Raw genomic sequence first — 19,844 nt, forward strand, 5'->3', positions numbered from 1 at the left:
AGTCTTCAGCCTGAGGCTTAGTTCAGGTCTAATCCTGAAGAGAACCTGAGTGTTTTCTTTGCATTTATGACTCTAGACAACCACCATAACTGAAATAATAATAATAATTTGAGGCAGATCATCACTTAAATGTAAAACATATTCTACAAGGGGAAAACAATAGGAAAATAACCTCACAATAAGTCTGTGAAGCTTTCTGAGACAGGATACAAAAGGCACTAACCATAAAAGGAAGTGGAATGATCTGGAAATCAAAAAGTAAAAGTTTCTATTTTTCATCATCAAAGAACCCATTAAGCCACACATGGAAAAATATTTGAAATACACATGTCTAATAAAGGAATTATAACCAGAATACATAAAGACCTCTGTAGCTTGGTCAAAATAAAAAGATGAGCCAGTTTGGAAGATGAGAACAAAGGTCTCACAAAAGAATGGAATGTGTGGAGTGTCCAGCAAGCTGGTAAAGGGTGATCAAGATCATCAGGCATCAGAAATAATTCCTATGACCTCTATGATAAGTGTCAACAGGGCTGGGGATGAAGCTTGCCTAGCATGTAGAAGGCCTTGGAGTTTAACCTCCAACACTGCAAGAAAAGGAAAGGGAGAAAGAATAAAGGACGGAAAAAGACAAAGGACTGGGAGGGAGGGGAGAAAGGAAAGATTCATTAGAAGGGCAAAGGATACAAATATAAGTATATGATTTACTAGCTCTTTAAAAATTTTACAAAGGTTTAGAATTTTCGTTACATCAAACTGGGTGATATTATGACTGTATGGAACACACATAATAAGTTCTGGCCTGGCCTGGCCTAAACCAAATCACCAGGTAGGTGACCTGGAGAGGACTCCTCTCTGGCTCCACTGGGACAGGCTTGAACCTGCGCTACTTCAGGATGCACAGCCTAGGGAAGGGGCCCAGATTCCCTGACAGGCAGTGTGAGTGTGCTAGGCCCCTGGGAGCCCAGGACTGGGGCTCCCATGCCCATGCCCACAGCGCCCCCCACCCTCACTGGTTCACAATGGTCTGCTCCGTTGCCTGGTGCAGCTTTATATTCCTGACCAAAGGCCTGAGTGTCCATAGCCTCTTTTGGCTGGGCACGGTGTGGTTGTGGAGGGAATAGCCAAAGTAGCCTTAGCATGATGGAGGGGCACCAGGTGCCCCTCAGCCATACTTGGGAGTGGTCCTGGAAGAAGTAAGCAGGGTTGTGGTGGGCCTTGTCTGAAGACATGGAAACACTCCCTATTCCTTATGGCTGTCCATGGGAGTTGGAGATACGTACAGCTATAGGATTTTTTGTTGTTGTCTTGTTTTTGTGGAGAAGTTTTCAGTCTGAGAAGCAGGCTTTACTTGAGAAGAGAAAAAAAGCTTGCTCTGAAACTTTCTGAAATAATTGAGAAAAAATGTGAACTACTTGAAAAAGTCAGTCTTGTCCAAAAAGAATATGAAGACTCAGAGTCATCTTTAAAGAATGCCATTTTGGAGAAGGAGTCAATACAAGTGGAAATTTTGGAGGCAATATATGCAAACCTGGATAGGTCCATATCTAAATTTGAGGACGAAATACTCTTTCTGGAAGAAGAGCTAAAAGAAGAGAAAACTAAACATTCTCAACTGGATGAATTGATAGAGTATATATCAAAAACGATTAAGTCCCTAGAAGAGGAATCAAAACCCCTCAGATCACATATACCTGAAGCTACAACAACCTTAACAATATTTCACCTGAATGCAGAAGGATTGAAGGTACCAATCAAAGACGTTTCAAATGAAAATTCCCAACTCCTGGAAAGTCAGAAACAGCTTTTACACGAAGCGGAAGTATGGGAAGAAGAAGTGAATGGCCTTAATCATCAGAAAACAACACTTGAAGACTCCAAAGAACATGAAGAACAAGTTCTAAGAGAGAAAGAAAAATCACATTAAGTCTCTGTCTGAACACTTGCTGAAAGATTGGGCTCCGGGGCTTGAAGAAGACCTACCAGACGATGGTAACTTGGACTTGGAAATGAAAAGTGAATCAGAAATCGGTGCTCACTTAGAGGATCAGCCAAAAGGAGCTTTGGAGAAACAGCTTTATGCTGATAAGTTAAATTCCTCTTTTAAAATCTTGGAAGGAGAAAGAAATCAAGTTTTTACTTTAGTATCTGAAGTTGTTGAAACAAAGGAAGACCTTACAGAAGAGATTAAAAATCTGAAGACAGAACAAGCATCTTTGCAGTCAAACAATACACGACTTGAAAGTGAGAATCAGCATCTTGAGCAGAAACTTAAACTCATCATTGAAATATATGAAGCCATTGTAAGGAAACTCCAGAGGATAGTAAGAGAAGAGGAAAATGACCGGGTAGTGCAAGAGGAGAAACTTTTCAAAATGGAGGAAATCATCAGCCAGGCCAGTGAACAGCTTAAGACCTATAGAAAGCAGGTCAAAGACCTTGAAGAAGAATTACAGAGAACCATTTATTTTTATCAGGGGCAGATTACACACTATGAGGAAAAAGCATAAGATAAAGAGTGGGCAGCTCAGAGGGCTGAAAGATACCTCAATGATTTAGGGAAACAAGAAGCTCACGACAGTCAAAACTTCCCCCAAAATGAGTTTAAATTTTAAAAAGATCCTTCTGCACTTCAGGTTTCAAATACAGCCATTGGCAGAGAGCATTTCCCAAATGGTCCCTCACCATTGGGTGGACCTTCATCTGAAATGGGAGCTCCACTTCTGGGAAAGGAGGGTCCACTCAGACGCTCACCTTTGCTTCCAGGGGTAGGAGGAAGAGGCTCAAGAGGCCCAGAGAATCCTCTGGGCCCTCAAATTATCAATGAAAGAAGAGAATCCGGCTATGATGGGATAAGTGATCATCAGAGAGTGCCTTATAACATTAGGCCCCTGTCATCTCCATGGGAACAGGACCCTAAGATGATGATGGCTCCACCAGGCCAACCATATTGTGATCTACGTCTTCCTCTACCAAGGCAAGATGGATGTCACTCTAATTATGGTGGACCATCGGGACCAGCAGAACTCAGAAGTTCTACTCTGCTGCCTTTGGATCAAATGGATGGGCCTATGTTTTCTGAAATGGAATCCAGTAGAAATGATTCCAACGTGGATCTTGATAATTCCAATGTGCCCGAGTCATCTCTCCGGGCTGAAAACCAAGAAACTGCCTCTGGCTTTGCTTTCTCACCTTTCCCTCCAATCAGAGGTCCATTGTTTCCAGTGGATCCAAGGAATCACTTCATGAGAAGAGGACCTTTTTTACCTCCTCCTCCTCCAGGAAACATGTATGGAGCATCTCGAGAATATTTTCCATGGGGCCCACCACCCCCTCCATTCCCAGTGGAGCCATGGTGTTTTCCTCATTATCTCCCCCCAAGAGCTGAATTTCCCCCCCCTCCCTCCCGTGCATTCTGAAAGTAGAAGTGAGTTCCCCTCAGGGTTGAGTCCACCTTCAAATGAGCCTGCTACCCAACATACAGAACCACAACAAGAAATTTGACAATATTTTTTATCTGACTTCAAAAGTGATCTATCTCTCATTTTTAGTTTAAATATAACTGCTTTTACTCAAATGATTATACTTTTAAATGATTAAGCTTCCAATTGAAGCTTAGTGGAATTATAATTGTTAGAATTGTATTTCGTAAATAAAGATTGTTTAAAAATTGATTTTATCAGTAAATTATTTTTATTTTATTTTATTCTAGATAGAGTAAGTCAATTTGATTAATTTACTATTACATAAGCAACAATGGGAGTTCTATATACATAATCTTGAAGTCGGGGATTTTTAAAAATTCAAAGCATGTGCCTTTATGCAAAGAATTGTACATATTTGTACATATTATGATTGTAGCATTCTTAAAAATTTTCACGAGAACTGAAATTTTTTATACTTAAAATCTCCTGTTTACATAACAGTCATGTTTTCTTTTATACTCTTAATACGCTCTGATTATTTTTTTATGGAAAAACTAGCTGATTTTTATTATTATCCTCAATGCCAAACTAAACTTTAAATCAATAAAAATCTTTCATTGAGCAGAGTTACTTTCATATATGCTACAATCATAATATGTACAATTCTTTGCATAAAGGCACATGCTTTGAATTTTTAAAAATCCCCGACTTCAAGATTATGTATATAGAACTCCCATTGTTGCTTATGTAATAGTAAATTAATCAAATTGACTTACTCTATCTAGAATAAAATAAAATAAAAATAATTTACTGATAAAATCAATTTTTAAACAATCTTTATTTACGAAATACAATTCTAACAATTATAATTCCACTAAGCTTCAATTGGAAGCTTAATCATTTAAAAGTATAATCATTTGAGTAAAAGCAGTTATATTTAAACTAAAAATGAGAGATAGATCACTTTTGAAGTCAGATAAAAAATATTGTCAAATTTCTTGTTGTGGTTCTGTATGTTGGGTAGCAGGCTCATTTGAAGGTGGACTCAACCCTGAGGGGAACTCACTTCTACTTTCAGAATGCACGGGAGGGAGGGGGGGGAAATTCAGCTCTTGGGGGGAGATAATGAGGAAAACACCATGGCTCCACTGGGAATGGAGGGGGTGGTGGGCCCCATGGAAAATATTCTCGAGATGCTCCATACATGTTTCCTGGAGGAGGAGGAGGTAAAAAAGGTCCTCTTCTCATGAAGTGATTCCTTGGATCCACTGGAAACAATGGACCTCTGATTGGAGGGAAAGGTGAGAAAGCAAAGCCAGAGGCAGTTTCTTGGTTTTCAGCCCGGAGAGATGACTCGGGCACATTGGAATTATCAAGATCCACGTTGGAATCATTTCTACTGGATTCCATTTCAGAAAACATAGGCCCATCCATTTGATCCAAAGGCAGCAGAGTAGAACTTCTGAGTTCTGCTGGTCCCGATGGTCCACCATAATTAGAGTGACATCCATCTTGCCTTGGTAGAGGAAGACGTAGATCACAATATGGTTGGCCTGGTGGAGCCATCATCATCTTAGGGTCCTGTTCCCATGGAGATGACAGGGGCCTAATGTTATAAGGCACTCTCTGATGATCACTTATCCCATCATAGCCGGATTCTCTTCTTTCATTGATAATTTGAGGGCCCAGAGGATTCTCTGGGCCTCTTGAGCCTCTTCCTCCTACCCCTGGAAGCAAAGGTGAGCGTCTGAGTGGACCCTCCTTTCCCAGAAGTGGAGCTCCCATTTCAGATGAAGGTCCACCCAATGGTGAGGGACCATTTGGGAAATGCTCTCTGCCAATGGCTGTATTTGAAACCTGAAGTGCAGAAGGATCTTTTTAAAATTTAAACTCATTTTGGGGGAAGTTTTGACTGTCGTGAGCTTCTTGTTTCCCTAAATCATTGAGGTATCTTTCAGCCCTCTGAGCTGCCCACTCTTTATCTTATGCTTTTTCCTCATAGTGTGTAATCTGCCCCTGATAAAAATAAATGGTTCTCTGTAATTCTTCTTCAAGGTCTTTGACCTGCTTTCTATAGGTCTTAAGCTGTTCACTGGCCTGGCTGATGATTTCCTCCATTTTGAAAAGTTTCTCCTCTTGCACTACCCGGTCATTTTCCTCTTCTCTTACTATCCTCTGGAGTTTCCTTACAATGGCTTCATATATTTCAATGATGAGTTTAAGTTTCTGCTCAAGATGCTGATTCTCACTTTCAAGTCGTGTATTGTTTGACTGCAAAGATGCTTGTTCTGTCTTCAGATTTTTAATCTCTTCTGTAAGGTCTTCCTTTGTTTCAACAACTTCAGATACTAAAGTAAAAACTTGATTTCTTTCTCCTTCCAAGATTTTAAAAGAGGAATTTAACTTATCAGCATAAAGCTGTTTCTCCAAAGCTCCTTTTGGCTGATCCTCTAAGTGAGCACCGATTTCTGATTCACTTTTCATTTCCAAGTCCAAGTTACCATCGTCTGGTAGGTCTTCTTCAAGCCCCGGAGCCCAATCTTTCAGCAAGTGTTCAGACAGAGACTTAATGTGATTTTTCTTTCTCTCTTAGAACTTGTTCTTCATGTTCTTTGGAGTCTTCAAGTGTTGTTTTCTGATGATTAAGGCCATTCACTTCTTCTTCCCATACTTCCGCTTCGTGTAAAAGCTGTTTCTGACTTTCCAGGAGTTGGGAATTTTCATTTGAAACGTCTTTGATTGGTACCTTCAATCCTTCTGCATTCAGGTGAAATATTGTTAAGGTTGTTGTAGCTTCAGGTATATGTGATCTGAGGGGTTTTGATTCCTCTTCTAGGGACTTAATCGTTTTTGATATATACTCTATCAATTCATCCAGTTGAGAATGTTTAGTTTTCTCTTCTTTTAGCTCTTCTTCCAGAAAGAGTATTTCGTCCTCAAATTTAGATATGGACCTATCCAGGTTTGCATATATTGCCTCCAAAATTTCCACTTGTATTGACTCCTTCTCCAAAATGGCATTCTTTAAAGATGACTCTGAGTCTTCATATTCTTTTTGGACAAGACTGACTTTTTCAAGTAGTTCACATTTTTTCTCAATTATTTCAGAAAGTTTCAGAGCAAGCTTTTTTTCTCTTCTCAAGTAAAGCCTGCTTCTCAGACTGAAAACTTCTCCACAAAAACAAGACAACAACAAAAAATCCTATAGCTGTACGTATCTCCAACTCCCATGGACAGCCATAAGGAATAGGGAGTGTTTCCATGTCTTCAGACAAGGCCCACCACAACCCTGCTTACTTCTTCCAGGACCACTCCCAAGTATGGCTGAGGGGCACCTGGTGCCCCTCCATCATGCTAAGGCTACTTTGGCTATTCCCTCCACAACCACACCGTGCCCAGCCAAAAGAGGCTATGGACACTCAGGCCTTTGGTCAGGAATATAAAGCTGCACCAGGCAACGGAGCAGACCATTGTGAACCAGTGAGGGTGGGGGGCGCTGTGGGCATGGGCATGGGAGCCCCAGTCCTGGGCTCCCAGGGGCCTAGCACACTCACACTGCCTGTCAGGGAATCTGGGCCCCTTCCCTAGGCTGTGCATCCTGAAGTAGCGCAGGTTCAAGCCTGTCCCAGTGGAGCCAGAGAGGAGTCCTCTCCAGGTCACCTACCTGGTGATTTGGTTTAGGCCAGGCCAGGCCAGAACTTATTATGTGTGTTCCATACAGTCATAATATCACCCAGTTTGATGTAACGAAAATTCTAAACCTTTGTAAAATTTTTAAAGAGCTAGTAAATCATATACTTATATTTGTATCCTTTGCCCTTCTAATGAATCTTTCCTTTCTCCCCTCCCTCCCAGTCCTTTGTCTTTTTCCGTCCTTTATTCTTTCTCCCTTTCCTTTTCTTGCAGTGTTGGAGGTTAAACTCCAAGGCCTTCTACATGCTAGGCAAGCTTCATCCCCAGCCCTGTTGACACTTATCATAGAGGTCATAGGAATTATTTCTGATGCCTGATGATCTTGATCACCCTTTACCAGCTTGCTGGACACTCCACACATTCCATTCTTTTGTGAGACCTTTGTTCTCATCTTCCAAACTGGCTCATCTTTTTATTTTGACCAAGCTACAGAGGTCTTTATGTATTCTGGTTATAATTCCTTTATTAGACATGTGTATTTCAAATATTTTTCCATGTGTGGCTTAATGGGTTCTTTGATGATGAAAAATAGAAACTTTTACTTTTTGATTTCCAGATCATTCCACTTCCTTTTATGGTTAGTGCCTTTTGTATCCTGTCTCAGAAAGCTTCACAGACTTATTGTGAGGTTATTTTCCTATTGTTTTCCCCTTGTAGAATATGTTTTACATTTAAGTTGTTTTATCTGCCTCCCATTATTATCATTATTATTATTTCAGTTATGGTGGTTGTCTAGAGTCATAAATGCTAAGAAAACACTCAGGTTCTCTTCAGGATTAGACCTGAACTAAGCCTCAGGCTGAAGACTTAATTTCAGTTCTAAGGAAGGGTTTTTGTTACAGTCCTGGCTTTGACCATCCACAGAAGTACCCCTTACTGACCAGAGGCCACAAACAGAACCCCCAGCCAAAGAAAAACTATGTTGACTTCCCTGGGTCCAACCAGGTGGCACTAATCTTTGATTACTAACTCAGCCAATCACAATGTGGCCTTATAGCAGCCCTGAGACCAGAGAAGTTTCCCACCCCAACCTTAGGATGACCGCCAGGAGACCAGTCACCGAGGGTTCCCTCTGAAATTCTGCCCTCTGAAGCCCAGCTAGTTCTTAGGACATGACAATTTGGAAGAGAGCATGATGTGGGCAGCGTCCTGGGGCTGGATGGAGGCAGATGGTCCACAGGGGCTGAGGCCTGAGCCCCGCAGACATCAGAACCCCCAGCATGACCCTACCTGCCTAGCAGAGACAGAGTGATATGGGAGCTTGGGCCAGAAGGTGTAGGAAGTCATGGGATAAGAGGCGAGGCCCTGGGAGATGGTGATTTTAGGATCAAATGCTGGTAGCATCCTCAGCCTGAGAGAGCCTGCCCAGTAAGCTCACCCCAGAGCTAGTGCCTATGAGCTGTATTCTTATTGCTGAGGACACAGCAGAGATGGCCTTCTCTCAGCCCTGGGAGAAGGTTGCTGAGTGTTCTCTGACTGTAAGGCTCTTGCCTGCACCTCAGTGTCCTGCTTGTCTACATGCTCCTGGGTGGGACATGGCAGCAGTTGAATCATGGTGCTGGCTTGTGGGGGGCGGGGTACAGCAGGGGCACATGGAAGGGCAAAGTCCAACTTCCTGCAAAGGGAGCTTCCTCCTGGGCACTCTTGTACTGGCCCAGCTCCTCTAGGAGAGGAGGGGCTCTGCTGGGTCACAACTAGTGAATGGTGGCACATGGATTTGAGTCTGGCAGTCTGACTCCAGAGTCATGAGATATCCCCAGGAAACCAACAAACTAAAGGTGCCTGATGGCCCCCTTGGTTCCCTGAGCCACCCCAGGGCAGAGCAGGAGCCTCTGCAAACACACAGACAACAGGGGTCTCAGATGGCCCTCCACAGGAATAATATTGGAGGCCTTAAGTGGGTAGCAAGAGATGAGCAGAGGGCAGGCTGTGTCACCTCTTTCCTGAGGAGGGAAGCATCACCTGAGGTGACCTGGGACTTGCTGGGTTTATCCACAACTTCAAGTTTTTAAAAAGCCAAGTTTCCTCTCCCTGGGTCTCTGGAAGAGGCTCATTCCAGCATCGTTTTAGTTCAAATGATTTTGGATGTCAATTGTCTGTCTTTAATGAGCCCAGAAATTTTCATAATTATCCTTTGCCATAATTATAGGTTAGAGTATATGCTACAGGCAAGAAATTTAAATAGAGCTTTTTACACACTTAAGCATTCTGCTGCTTCTTTCAAAAAAACATTTTTTTTAAAGAGGGCTTCCAATTATCCTTCTGTTACCTTTGTTCCCTTCCTGAGGTGATCGCTGGGAGATGCAATGGTCATTGTCAATGGTAATTGTCCAGAGCCTCATCCCCAGGTGGCGTCCCCAGCTCCAGGCCCATCCATCCCCCTGCTCCTTCAGTTGACACCCAGCTCTCCTATGTCTGGGCTGAGACTGGAAGGAGGTGGGAAGGGTTGGATAGAGCTGCTCCCCAGTTTGGAAGGCCCAGAGTAGCCCCAAAGCACACTGGAGACCCCCCACAAGTACCCAGGAAATGAAGGAAAGAAGCCCCAGTAGCAGGTGCTCCTCAGGTGGGTCTCTCGGAGTTGAACCTGAATCCAGTGAAAATCTGGGACCTGCCCCAGTTCTGTGGCATAGATCTGAATTGGCATGCAGGTGGAAGGCCCAGAAGAATAGGACAAGGGGTTCAGGAGATCATGGTACTGGATTCAACCATTCATTCACTCAGCCTTCACCAAGCATCTCTGTTCTTCTGGAATTTTCTCCCAGGCATCTCTTTCTCTTCCCTCATGCCTAACTGTGTTTCTGGCCTAGAATTTGGCACTTGGGGCCAAGACCAATGAGGCTCAGGTCTCTCTCACCTAGCACACTTATGCTTCCAGACAGTATCACCAAGTTTAAATCGAAATGTTCCCTGGAGGACTCAGCCTCCTATTGTTGTCCTCAGCTGGAAGCAAGGGGAAGGCTTTATCTCTCCCATTTCCCTTTGATTCACCCCCATGAGCCAAGGGTTCTTTCTGCAATGTTTTCCACTAACACTCCCTGGCATTCCCTGATTTTTCCACACTGAACTCACTCCACGCTCTTTCCAGGGCTTGTATTGCATTCTGGACTTTTCACAATTGCCCTGGGTCTTAGAAGTTACTGCTAGACCCATTTGTGAACAATGAAACTGAGGCTCAGAGAGGTCACTTTGCAGCCATGGGGCTCTAGCCCACGTATCTCATCCCTGGCTTTGCTTTAAGTCCTAGTAAAGGTTAGAGACTGCAGGCTTGTGTCCTCTTGGGTTACAACAGGTTGTCTCACCTGTGAATGGGCAGAGGTCCTGCTTTTGGTGAGAATTCTACATTTTCTCTCTTGCCCAGTGACTAAGAATTGACCTCCCTTCCTCCCAGAGCTTCTGGGAATTTGTTTACTTCTGAACTCAAGAGCCCCTATCCCAGGGAGAAGGTCAGGACAAGGAGCAAAGGCATGTGGCCAGCATCAGAGGAGATACTCCCAGGAGCCTCTGTCTTCTGGCTGGGCTCCAAGAGGAAACACAGCCACCTCCAGCACAGGCGGAGGAGGAAGGTGCCAGCCAGCACAGCTGCCCGAGGTGGGGGGCCGGCCAGAGAGAGGCCCCTGTGGATGGAAGCAGCTCATTCTGTGTGAAGCAGAGGCTGAGGGAGAAGGGTGGTGCTAGGGCTGTGCACACATCACTTTGGCACACAATCTGCAGGAGGAATGAGCTTGTGCCCATTACAGCTCCCACCTCATAAAGCCTGCTGGGAAAACACAAGGAAAGAAGATGATCCTCTAGTCCCAGGAATCCTAGGAAAGGTCCTTCCCTTGTCCAATTCTTATTGAGAACACACTCTGCACCAGGCACCAGGTCTTGGCCATAATAGGTCTTCTAGAAGCGAGACTGACAATAATCAAGGAAAAAAGTAACTAACACAATTGTTTCAGATAGCTAAGAAGACAAGCAAGGTTATATGAAGAAATTACTGGAAAGGGAAAGCAACTCCTTGAATCTGGCTGGTCAGGGAAGGTATCTGTATGGAGGGACCCTTGAGTTGATCAAAGCAGTTAACCCATACAAATCCAAGGAAGAGTGGCAGAAAGATGCAAATTGTAAAGCAGAAGAGCTTTGAGGAGGGGAGTAGCTCACAGCCTTATATACTAGGGGGCTAAGAGTTGGAATTTTGCACCGAGAGACTACAGAGAATTAAATTTTGAAATAATTTTGCACCTACAGAGAAATAAATTTTGAAATAACCATCTGGCTGCCAGATAGATAATGAAATTCCAGGGAACAAAAGCCCAAACCAGACAGTGGGAACTGAGCATTCTGATTTTAATATTATCATCTGCAGCTATTGCCTAGTAGGCACGTACATCCCTAACTGCCCAAGAGGTATTCTCCTAGCAGGAAGAAGCTGTTTTCATCTCCATACACCTCAAGGTGAAGACCGTTCACATAGTTTCAGGCTCTGCAGTGAGGACCGGGCCTCTGAAGCCTGCGTGGGTGGGAGACATCTGTATACTCGGTGGTTCAATAAAAAGCCTGAATACAGCACACCAGGCCGCCCAGGGGACCGGCTGCGTTTCATCCAGAAGCCAAGAGTCCTCTTTAAAGTCTCTGCCTGCCCCTGTGCAAGGCCCCGCCGTTGTTCCTGCCCACCGTTGTGGCTGTCTGACTTCCTCTGAGATGCTTTGTCCAGAAAGACACCCCTGGCAGGGCCAAAACAGTGAGCTCCCGGCCTGGAGTTCACCAGCCACACCCTCTAAGCAGCCTTTCTCATGAACCATTTGGTGAAGAAGTGCTCTTTCTCTGGAATGTTCCATCTTACCAATCTCAGAAACCCACAAAACAAGGATCCAAGAGGCTGATTGTTTTTCTGGGAAGCTGGGGAGACTCATCTCCCACATGCCCTCAAACACTGTGAGGAGAGGGGGATGCTGCAGGCCCATTCAGACTGTGAACAGTGACTTCCCGTGGCCATTTCTCTCTTCCTTTCCTCTAGCAGGATCTCTCTCTCCCATGGTAGGCACTCAGACAGGCTGCCGTGAGGCCAGGATGGCAGCTATGCTCACTTTCATCTCAGTTCTACTCCAGTGATAAGTGGCTACCTTGAGAATGGTGTTAATAGGGCCTCAGATCATGTCTTGGCACAAGAAGAAAGAGTGAGCAACAGATTAGTCTTTTAAAAGTCTTCATCTGTCCTGAGCACAGAAGAAGACTAAAGGTGCACCTGTCATTTATCTTCCAGTCCTATAAAGGCTGGGAAGCTTGGTGACCTCAGCGAGAGACCTGGCATACCACTGCATCTTCCACTTCCTGCTGCTGAGAACCACTAGGCAGAACAGGTCCCAGTATTCCAATCAGCTCACCTCAGGGTGGGGCTCACAGGATAATCCCTACTCGGGAGAATTGTCTAGCACTACTCAGGCCTGACTCATTCCTTTCCTTGACTGGATGCCAATTTTTCCATTTATATGGCAACTAAAACAGGTTTCAAACCCAGAATCCTCTTGGGGAGGCATTCTCTATAGTAGACTATGCAGCCTTCAGATCCCACTAAATAAACCAAGCTTAATGGTAGGTGTTTAAATTAATTATAAATTGAAGGAAAGTATAAATCTAGACAAAAAGCTAGCTATGAACACTTCAAATTATTAAAATTTTCCTCATGAAAGTAGTATGGAGATTCCTTGGAAAACTTGGAATGGAACCACCATTTGACCCAGCTATCCCACTCCTCGGTTTATAACCAAAGGACTTAAAAATAACTTACTACAGGGACATAGCCATATTCACGTTTATAGCAGCACAATTCACAATAGCTAAATTGTAGAATCAGCCCAGATGCCCTTCAGTAGATGAATGGGTAGGGAAACTGTGGTATATATACACAATGGAACGTTACTCAGCATTAAAAGAGAATAAAATCATGGCATTTGCAGGTAAATGGATGGAGTTGGATAATATAATGCTAAGTGAATTTAGCCAATCCCAAAACACCAAAGGAATGTTTCTTTGATATGAGGTTGCTGACTCATAATGGCGATTGGTGGGGGAGGGCATTGGAGGAATGGAGGGACTTTAGATAGGACAAAGGAGAGGGAGAGGGCAAGGGAGTAGAAATGACGGTGGAATGAGTTAGACATCATTATCCTAAGCACATGTATGAAGACACGAATGGTGTGAAAATACTTTGTGTATAATCAGTGACCTGAAAAATTGTGCTCTATAGGTACAATATGAAATGAATTGCATTCTTCCCTCATGTATAACCAATTAGAATAAAAAAATAATTTTTAAAAGTTTCCTCATGGATCAAACAAAGAAAAAGTAAGTACCATGAAGAAAACAAAGAAAATGCAAGCCAAACACACAAACACTTTTGAAATTCAAGATGAATTGATTTGAGCTTTTAATTTGAGCTTAATTGGTATAAAGGTTCATTTTTCAAAGGAGGACAGACATTTAGAGAAATGTCACTCTTTGGACCTTACATTCTAATCTAAATATTCAGTCTTCAGCTTCAACTAAAGACAGGCAGGAGCAAATTCAGCTCCATCTGAAAACAAATATGCATCTCGTAGCTGAGTGGCAGCTTTAATTAGCAGGCACGTTCCATTTTAATTGCTGGATTATCAGCAATGACAGCATCTCCACGGATGACTGCACTGCATGTAAATTTGGAGTGAGATATTCTGCTGTGTAACTTTTTCGAAAGAGATTCAAACATGTGGAGCGAGCTGATAGCTTCCCTGAGTTCCCAAAGGGGTGCTTCTTGTCTTGTCTGTAGCCTCTGTCTTTTTAATAGCAAAACCTCTCTGAAAAAAAAAAAAAAAAAACAAAGTAAGAGAGAGTTCTTGAACACTAAAAAGACCTCCTTAACAAAGAGATAATCCATCTGAGTTGTGGGTTTTCCTGCTTGTACGATGCAGACTTCTCAAAATATGATAAATTAGAAAATCAACAAAGCCTGTCTCAGAGCAGGACATCTGACTTACCTTAGGACACTCAACCTCTTCACTGGGCCCACTGCCTGATGAAGAACTACTGTGAACTATTGGCCACCTCTTCCAAAGATTTGTTAGTTTGAGTAACACAGTTTGAGTACCTTATGGAGAGGACTCTGGACTTCTCTGAGCCCTTAGGTTTCCTAAGGCTGCTGCAGGGTGAATAGAAGAGCCCCGTAAACCAGCCACACTGAGCAAGGATAGAAGGTTAATGGGCTCCACAGCTGGTCAGTAGCCTTGACTGTGTCTTTGCCCTGGGCTCAGCATACTTAATCCTCACATGAGGGCAGAGGGTGGAAATATACAGATTCCCATTTTATAGCTGCAGAGGTGGAGGCAGGGGGTCTAAATCCAACACCTTTGGTTTTATGTTCATTTTGTGAAGTTGTTGGGCAGGAAATAACTCTTGCAAAAAAAAAAAAAATCAGATTCATTTACAGAGTGGCCAGATTGTCCTAGTTTGCATGGGACTCTTCCAGTTTTACCAGCCGAAGTCCTGCATCCCAGGACACCCCTCCATCCTGGGCTAACTAAGATGGCTATTGAGCCTATTCCTAAATGCCCAAATAGAAGCACACAGAAGACATTCCAAGCGGGGCTTTGCACCTCCCAAGAAGCTACAAGAGCAATGCTGAGCTTCCCTGAGGACCCTGACAGCTCCCACCTCCATTCCCCTGCAGCAGCAGGTCAGAGCACAGGCCTGGGCTCGCTGGAAGGCCCCCAGGACAGCTGGCAAGCACTACACATGCCTTTTATCACCCAACTCTGAGTGAGTAGGCGCCTGCTCTCCTACAAGTCTCTGTTTGAAAGCCATGGGCTCTGAATAACGAGGATATCTGTGAACAAAATTTATGAGTCGTGTTTCCACTGGATTCAACCTTTTAACCCAGGGAGCGCTTAATTGCCTTTTCCAGATTTTGCTTTAATAACCAGTTCAACTCTTGCCAATTGTGGCTGAATTGAGAAGCACTGAATGTGTGACTGGAAACGGAAAGCTCATTACTTGATACTTGATATAGCTTGTGCCAAATCCTCAATCCATTAATTTCATTCATTGTGGCATCTTCTCCTAAATGATAGAAATTCATGTCATATGTGAAACTTGCAAACTCAGGGGGTACCCTCAAAGTTGAATTTTTTAAAAAAAAAATGGCTTCTCCTAAGACATACTTAGGGGGAAACTCCTGGACATAAATCACAGGATGGCTTGGAATTCTCAGTCTTTCCCAGAGGAGCCCAGCCTTTCTATCAGAGCTCTCAGGCCCCACACTCCTCCGTCCAAAGCAAGCATGGAGTAAGGTGCAGACATCTGGTTCCTGTTTCTGGATTCAAAATTGATCTGCTGGGTGCTTCTTGGCAAGTCACTTAACCTCTCTGAGTTTAAGCTTCCTTAATCCTGGCTCACCAGACACCTCTCATGGGGAGGGGCAGGTGGCCAGTTAATGAGCAGGTGTTTTGGGGAGAGAGGACTCGTCTGTGGCAGAGTCTAAGTGAATCCCAAGAAAGGGAGAATAGATGAGGGGTGAGGGCTGGAGGAGGCTGGGAATCATAGCAGAGCAGTAGCTAAACCCAGCAAAACACAAGTGGTTTCAAGTAGGGGAAAAAAAGTTATTTCTAGAGTGACTCATGTCTAAGACAAGCTCCTCGTACAATCTCAGACCAAGTCCCATTGGTTCTTAAAACCTCTGCAGCATGCTGGTCTCCAAGAAGCTGGTTCTGTTCTACAGGGAATGCTCCACAGCCTCAGGTGACTCTTGTCTCTTTGCAATGCTTCTCCTACCCTTGCTGCAGGGGTCCAAGCTTCTCAAGTCTTATCACCTTTAATTCTCTCCTACATTAACTTTGAGGACTTGTTAGAATTATCTCTATTTTCAGATAAGAAAACTGAGACATAAAGAGGTTTAGTAGGTTGAGAAAGATGGCAGAATAGAGGAAGGGAGCATCTCCCAGAAGTTCTGTGGCTTGGGATTCAAGCAGCCAGAGTCCAGCTTCATAGGAAGGTGGGTGAAAGAGGGAGCTCCCTGAAATTTCATATCAGACAGTAAAAAGTCCCAGAGATGCGGAGATTCAGGCACTCTGAACACAGGCCAAGACACATTACTTTGGAAGCAGGTTAGTGGCACCAGTGGCACCAGTCTACCTCGGAGGGGAGGGATGACACAGGCAGAAAGACAAACAGGGCAAACAAATTGGCACGGGAGAATTCATGGAGCAGAGAGGTGGTTCTGATCTTAGCTGAACCAGAGGCTGTGTGGGAAGCTGGTGTTTAAAAAGTGTTCCGTGTTGCTGGGCTGGTGAGCAGAGAGCTGAGGCAGGGAGCCATCCCAAAGTGACCATGCTGAGGTTTGCTGCTGCAGGAGCCTGGGAGATCACAGGAAGCATTGCCAGGCTGTTCCAGTGAGTGCCTCTGGTGAGGCACAAATGAAATGAGCATGGAAAAGACTGTGCCCAGGGGAATTCAAGTTGGAGATATGGAAGGGAGTATGGTTCATTTTTCCTTTGGGTCTGGCAGCTCCCAGTAGGGTTCAGAATTTGGACAGGCAGGTATGATTACACTCAGCATCTGATCCATGGGTAGTGGAGTGTAGAAGATTGTGGAAGGTTACTTACCCTGCTCTCCCAGCGGAGTTGTTGGGAGGCCCCTGAGATCCAGATGCCCAGAAGAGATCAGCATCTGCCCAGCCTTAGGATGTGTGTGGATCCAATCTCTCTGGAGCAGATAACTCATGAAAAAGTCAGAGGTTCTGATCAGAGCTGAATGCTAGCAGCAGGAACTTCCCACTTAAAACTCTGCATCAGTCCTGCCCTGGGAGTGCATCCATCTAGTCTGTCTGGAAAAAACTCCAATTGTCAGTACTTCCTGTTCCCTTATGCTGGTGAGTACAAGGGAAGCTGAGAGCTATTTCAACCAGCATCGATTCCAGGCCATTCCAGTTAGTGAGCAACACAAAGAAGAGAGGTGTAACAATGCCCATCCTTGATCTCCCTAAAGGATTAACAGCCCAAAAAGTGGGAAGGACAGTATGGCAGGGTAGTGTAGATCTGTCCTCATCAGCAGCTTTGAGGACCTCAGAGGAGACAATCTCTTCATTTTTCATTACAAATTTTTTCACTTTTTTCTTTTTCCATTTGTGTGTGTGTGTGTGTTATTTTTATAATCTTTTCCTCACCCATTTATTATTTCACCTTGTTTTGTCTTTAGAGGGATAGGACCATTGTTTGGTGGGTTGATTTGGTTTGAGTTTTTGTTTGTCTATTTGTTTGGTTTTCATTTTTTGTTTCTCTTGTCACTTTTCCCTTTCCTTTCTCCCCCCTCTAATAGCCAAATTTCTTGTTCTCTATTTAGTTTGTTTATTTTTAGTTATTTTTCACTCCTCCTTCTTTATAGCCATCACCTATTATCTCTCTCCTGCTTTCCTATTTTTTTTTAATATTTTAAGTCTTCTTCTGCCTGCCTACCCCATTTTCTTTTCCCTTAGTGAATTTCAATTATACCATCTTTCAGAACTCTTTAGTTTATATCCATCCTGCCCTCACCATTCTTGTTGCTGTGGTTATTAGTAGTGTGGATGGTGTAGGTGACACCTGCTATTTACTTTAATGCTAGATCTGGTTCATTTATGTTTACTATTGTTGCTGTTGTTAACTGCTGACCCTGCCATTTCTCTTTTTGTGGTAATTAGTGTTGTGAATGTCATAGTAGTCACCAGGCATTTATTTAAATATTGAATATTGTTCACTGCTGCTGTTGTTGTTGTTTATTTCCTGTTTTTCTGAGAGGAGCTTGGAAGTGACTGGGACACTACCAGTTCACAGGATAGAGACTCTGCTGTGTAGCTACATGCCCAAGTCAGTCAAGTGACAGTGCACCTTGCTTCATGCAAATCAACCCTGCTCAAGTTTCAACAGTACTTTAATACGTAGAATAGAGGAGACAAAAACCCCAAACCAATGACCCAGGTATTGGGCTAGGGAGGACCTTGGTTCCCACTTTTAGACATCTGTTCCTATAGCAAAAACAGAGAGAGATTCCAAGATGGTAGCTCAGAGGAACCCATAGTATTGCAGAAGCACTCCAAGAGTGTCTGAAATCATCAATTCTACAGAACCAACGTGAGAGGCAAAATGAGAGACAGTTGAAATTTACACTTGGATTATGCTGAGTCTAAGAGTCAAAGCTAAGATATACCAACAACACAAGACTTATTACAAAAGAGATAAGAACACACGAAAGTACTCTCATAAAACATGAAAAGGAAACCATCTCAAAGATGCACTAGTCCAAGACCTCTGAAAACATGAGGAAACTGTTACAATGCTCCCAAAAAGGAACCCACAAATAAAGGAGATAAAATTCCTGAGAAAGAGTTCAAAATTGATCATTGAAAAGATTAATGAGATTTTAAAAAAATCTAAGAAATAAATTAAGAAAGAAAATAGAAGAGGTGAATGACCATTTAAATAGAGATTCTAAAAAGAAACAAAACAGTAGTCTTGGAAATGAAAAACACAATAAATAAAATAAAAATTTACTGTATATCACCAACAGATAAGATTATATAGAAAACAGAGCTTCAGGCCTCAAAGACAAGAAATGTGAACTTTAACACTCTGTACACAGAAAACAAATAAATAAAAAAGACTATGATCAAAGTATACAAGAACTTTGGGACAATATTAAGAGAACAAAGTTAAGCATCATTGGGGTTTGAAAAGGACGTGAAAATACAAGATAATGGCATTAAGAACCTTTTCAGTGAAATAAAAGCAGAATATTTTCCAAGCCTTATAATGAAATAGAGAGCCACATACAGTAGGCATAGAGAACCATAAATAGAGAATATCAAAAAAGAACCTCTCCAAGATAGAGCATAGTCAAAATGCCGAACAAAGAGAATTAAGCTAGACTATTAACAGTCATAATAAAAAGGTCATTTTAGAAGTAAACCAGTAAGATTTACTTTTGATTTCTCAGGTTAGACTCTAAAATTCAGAAGGCTAGGAATTAGATAACACAAACTCTGAAAGAAAACAATTATCAATCAATATTTTTGTATCCATCAAAGCTATTATTCAGAATCAAAAAAGAAACTTTAAAAAAACTTTTTAGAATAAGGATTAATTTTAAAAATCCATGACAACTAAGACACCTATACAGAAAATACTTAAAGGAATACTACATAAAGAAGAATTCAAAATTAAACCCCACAGCCCTCAAATGGATGAAGTTCACTAGAATAGCAATTAAGCCAGTGAAACCTAAGCTCAAATTAAGTATATGAAACAAACCAAAATGGCAGAAAGTAATAAGAATCTCTATATAATAATTATTAATGTAAATTGTCTCAATTCTCCAATTAAAAGAAATAGACTGGGGAGTAGATTTAAAAACAAGACCCAATTATATGCTGTTTGCAAGAGACTAACGACATCCACAGGCAGGAAGTAAAAGAACAAGAAAACTTCATTCAGATGCAGTCAAAAAACAAGTAGGAAAAAAGATTTCAAGTAAAAATTTCAAGTAAAAATTAATTAGAAGAGACCAGGAAGAGCATTACATACTAGTAAAGGTAGCAATCCAATGAGAAGATATAACAATAGCAAATATTTATGCTCCAAATATAAGTTCACCTAATTACACCAAACAAAAACTTGACACAAAGTGTCCAACACAATAATAATGATGATTTCAATGCACTCCTGTCACCAACAGACAGGTCAC

General features: G+C 42.6%; 2 pseudogenes; one reads left to right on the forward strand and one right to left on the reverse strand.

Moving 5' to 3' along the window:
- The window catches only part of LOC144254811 (melanoma inhibitory activity protein 2-like), a 43,216-nt pseudogene extending 39,712 nt beyond the window's left edge, over positions 1–3,504 (forward strand).
- Positions 3,505–4,414: 910 nt separating this feature from the next.
- On the reverse strand, positions 4,415–9,432 carry LOC144254818 (melanoma inhibitory activity protein 2-like; annotated as a pseudogene).
- Positions 9,433–19,844: the final 10,412 nt, after the last annotated feature.

Source organism: Urocitellus parryii, chromosome 1, assembly GCF_045843805.1.
Source record: "Urocitellus parryii isolate mUroPar1 chromosome 1, mUroPar1.hap1, whole genome shotgun sequence".
NCBI classification, from domain to species: Eukaryota; Metazoa; Chordata; class Mammalia; order Rodentia; family Sciuridae; genus Urocitellus; species Urocitellus parryii.